Genomic DNA, 4,665 nt, shown 5'->3' with positions numbered 1-4,665 from the left:
TGTCCGGCCATGAACTACAGAAAGTCGGCCATTGCCTTTGCCTCCTCCTTATCTGCCTCGATAACCTCCTCCTCCAGCCGGAGCACAAGGTTATGAAGATTTCCACCTCCACGTCTCCGTCAAGCGGCTAATCGGCCGCCGATGTTTACCCCACCAAGCTTGGCGTCGATTGAGTGGAGTAGCGGTGGCCTTCCCGGGACCAGAGCGGCGGCGACCTACCGTGTACTACTCTTCCTCGCTGCTGGCTGCGCCCGCGCACGCGCACCAGCTTCGTGGTCGTGGCAGCGGAGGGCGGCCCGGGGGGTGCCGGCGATCTCCTTCTTTGCTCCTGCGACAGTACGTCGAAGAGAGCTTTGGAGCGCGCCCGGAGCAGAGCCGCCGATGTCCCTTGTTTGCTCCTGCAACAGTACGTCCAAGAGAGCTTGGGAGCGCCATGAGGCCATGGTTGAAGTCATGCCGACAGAAGGAAGGGACCGAAGGAGAATAAGTGTGGGTCTTTGGCTATGGCTGGGAGCTAGGGCTCAAGTTAATATAGCGGGCGAATGGCAATGAGCGAGGGCAAACGGATGGACAACTGGCGCCGAAGTAGGTTCATCGGGCGTGAATGTGGATGCTGCTTCAGTGACTTAACTGCAAATGCGTTTAGGTGTCTGACATGCGGGCCCAATGGGCGTCTGGCCCGCATGTCAGTGACACACCAATTGCACCTGCAGTTAAGTCCAGTGAATGCGGCATTGACATTCTGGAGAGACGGTGACCGTTTCAGGCGCATGCGGACTGTTTGATTGGTCAACCATACAAATACGGAGCTATACGCTGAGCCAGCGATCATATAATCAGCATATCTCGTATACAATGATCAAAGTGAGCTATCAAGACAAGTTCGATGACCGCCAATGCATTTTACTCGGTAATAAATGACCAGGATTGAAGGGGAATCCTAATTTTCTTCGTCCTCTGTCCTTGAGCTCTTGACAAACCAATGCACTATACGGTTGTCCGGCCACTCCACTCCAGAGCTCTCACCAAGCGTCGTTCATGCCACCGCGCCGCACACTAACCGGTAAGGCAGCAATGGCATCCCGCCGCGCCGAGTTCCTCGCCGCCCACGAACGCACACAAAATGGTAGGGAAGCGATGGCATCCCGCCGTGCCGAGTTCATCGCCGCTCGCGACCTCACAACTATGTGGGAGGAATTTGAAGATGCCAAGGCCGAATGGGCGGTAGAGAAAGAGGCGGCCAAAGCCGCACAGAGGGAGCGGAAAAGTCAGAAAGAACTCAAGAAAAGAGAGGCCCGCTGCCGCAAGAAAGAAAAGGACGCACGCGCTGCTGCGGAGAGGTCAGCGGAGATCCAAGCACGGTGGGGTGTCGCCGACAAAGCCGGGAAGGAGAATGACGGCATCTGGCCAGCATGTGAGAAGTAGTAGTACTAGTAGTTAGTGTGTGTGTCTGTGTCTGAGTACGAGCATGTACTAGTACTACTAGTTACTACTGTAGTTTTTAGAGCAAATTACCAGTACATTAGCCTAGACTAAATGGAAAAATTCCTATCCTATGCATCAAATGGCATCTCTTTCTCTATAGGAATTGAGATGCATGTAATCTCACTTCCTATGATTTTCATATTCCTATCCTATGAACGAAAGGAGGCCTCTGTTGGAGTAAATACTGTAGCTAGCAGTACTGCTGGTACAGTAGTTTTCTTCAAGAAGCGGAATTCAACGAAGTCATGATGGTTCCTTCGTCCGTGCAACTTCAAAGTGGGAAGTGGGCCTGTGATTTGACGGCCCATTAGTCATTGTTACTGCGGCGCGACGACCTGGGTGACTCTCCCTTGGAGTTCTGCATGCATGGCAAGTGGACCAGGATGGTCGACGTCCCACATGTTGGTGAACGGAAGTATTATTTCCGATATCGAGGAGCAAGGAAACCGCGTGGTATAGTATCACTGCTGATTGGTTCGCAAAAAAAATTGTATCACTGCCGATTTATAATTATTTTTTATTTCTGATGAATGCTAGCGTTTCAACTCTTACGATGAAGGGTGCCAAACACGGCACGTGCTGGATGCCCCACACGTCAGCGAAAGGAGTGGGACATGAACAGCATGGTAGAGCCCAGCGTAAAAAAACAGCGTGGTAGAGCGTCTCCACTTCTTCCACTTCTGGGTCGGAGACCACACGTAGTAGTACTTAGTTGTATGAACAAAGTGCGACCTACAGAGAAAGACATGTCTAGTTGGAAGGTCTTGGGGCATACACGTAAACAAATATAAAAGTTAATATGTGCTCCAACTAATATAGTAGTAGTAGAGTACTTAGGCACGTACTCCATAACATCATCGTGCATTGCACGTACAAAATTTAGTGGTAGTACGTAGTAAGAGACAAATGCCGCCCAAGAGTTCCCTTCTCGACCTACTTTTGGGTGTTTGGTAGAGTGTATGGAGGGTGCATTAGTCCATACTAGTTTAGCACAAATAAACTAGAAGCATGCATGAAGAGAGCATGCATGAAGAGGGGTGTTGAGTTGAGCATGCATGAAGAGGGAACAACTATGCTGAGACGAGAACGCAACCAAACACACCCTGTATGCCACGCATGTTCATACCATTTGTGCCTTTCTACTTCACTTACTGCGCTACATTACTCAGGTTCGTACGTCCACTCCTGGGTACATGTCTGTCTCGTAGTTCCAGTGCCACGTGTTCTTCATATATATGGAACGATCATTGCATAACACGTGCGCCTTGATGCTAGATGTCTCGCGTGCTGGCAAAAGGATGAACAAAGCTCATGTAAAAAAATAGAGTGGAAGAACATAGATTCCGAACGACCGAGAAGGAGCAAGGAACCTCGTGGTGGAGCGTCTGCACTCATAATATTTAATATTATTCAGCGATATAAAATTAACCAATCATCTCCACAGTGGACTGGAAGAGTACGAAACACGACAGCCCAGTGTAGTTACATCATACTAGTACATGGCTAACCCACGCTATCACCATATTTCTTGGCTTCCGTGCGACACCTATCTCTAGTAATCCAGCAGCCTGTATCGCTTCTCCCTCCTCGTCTCTATCAATGTGCGGTGGGCTGGCGTTTCTGCCGTCTATTGAGGTCGATTAACTATCACATGTTAGCGACATGCCAAGAGCATTCTAAAAAAATCCTTTCACATTCTGTTTTCAAAAAGAAAAAAATCATTTCACGTACGAATTTGCCTGTATGCTTTGAGCAACTTGCATGTCCTATACTGCTCCTGTTTGATACTCTAACTTAGCTAGAGGTTAGACTAACTCATGACTAACCCTGAACTAACTGTAGCCAAAGAGGTGTTTGGGTGACAGGGTTAGATTGACAATAAATGCACTTCATGGAGAGAGAAAAGTGATTTTTCAATGGTCCCAATGAGAACTAGTTAGCACCTCTTGGTTGGGATAGATTTTTTGGTGGGTTCGGTGCAACTTGCTCCAATTTAAACCCTCATGCTTGGATACTTTAGGGCTATTTGAGCCCCAACTAGCTCAAACTAACTCCAACCCATGGATCCAAACAGGGCCTATGGCCAGCCTCGACGCGGAGCAGTTGCGTGCACCGGCAAGCGGCGCTCGCTCGGCCGTCGCGCCACTTCAAAGCCGGCGCCAGTGAGAGGTCGCCTCCGCTCTGGCCGGGCATTAATGCGGCACTGACGCTCTAGGGCGACGCTGACCGTTTCACGCGGGAAGCGTGCGCTGGCAAGGGAGTATAGGTTTTGAACCGTTTCAGGTGTAGTAGCAATGGTCGTTTGCAAAACTACTCAATTATTGCACTCAGTTTCCTAAGAAATTGTGGTAAAAAAGTTACTCCACAACCCGCTTCCCTTCTCCTTCCTGCTCGTGATTTACGTGGCCATGTCAACGTGGTTGTGTCAAAAAAATGTCACTTCCTGCTCGTGATTTGCGTTATATAATTACAAGCAAGATTCTCGTGCATTGCACGGAACATCAATATGCATTTTTTTACAAAACACCTGTTGTGATTGACCCATGCAGGAGAATCCCATGTGTAAAAACTAATGATATCTTGAGAATTTTATCGGAAAACTGGTATCTCGAGAATGTCATCGAAAAAATGAAAGATGAGAGATAAGGCGAGGAGGAGTGGAGCATGGTGGTGACTGGTGGTCGGAATGGGCGGAGGCATGGGGATGGACGGCGCCGGCAGGCGGCAGCGGCCACCATGCATGCTAGATTGTTCCAGAGACTTATTCCTTTTTTAATTGCTGAGCAATGAGGTTGCGGGAGATAATGATGTGATGAGAGGTGCGGGAATCTTTTGTAAAATTATCATAGTTTGCTTCCTATCCGTCAGATATAGATCATACAGTCTGTATTACAAGATGGCAGGCACACCATCATTGCCAACTCATTTTTTTATAAGGGTATACAGATGATAAGTTTGCTGACTACTAAAGTAAAGTGGAATCTGTCCATGTTATGCAAGTAAATAAAGGTGATTGTTTATCATACGGGTAAGGTTGGATGAAGGGTGGTAGGAACAAATGCTCCGCCTAGAGCATGTGTGTGTGAGATGGAGTCTTAGTGTGTGTGTGTGGTGTGTGTGTGTGAGAGAGAGAGAGAGAGAGAGATGGAGTCTTAGTTTGTGTGTGTGTGTGTGTGTGTG

Source organism: Triticum dicoccoides, chromosome 5B, assembly GCF_002162155.2.
Source record: "Triticum dicoccoides isolate Atlit2015 ecotype Zavitan chromosome 5B, WEW_v2.0, whole genome shotgun sequence".
In the NCBI taxonomy this organism is placed as follows: domain Eukaryota; kingdom Viridiplantae; phylum Streptophyta; class Magnoliopsida; order Poales; family Poaceae; genus Triticum; species Triticum dicoccoides.
The sequence above is the reverse complement of the archived record's forward strand: the minus strand, read 5'-3'. Positions refer to the sequence as shown.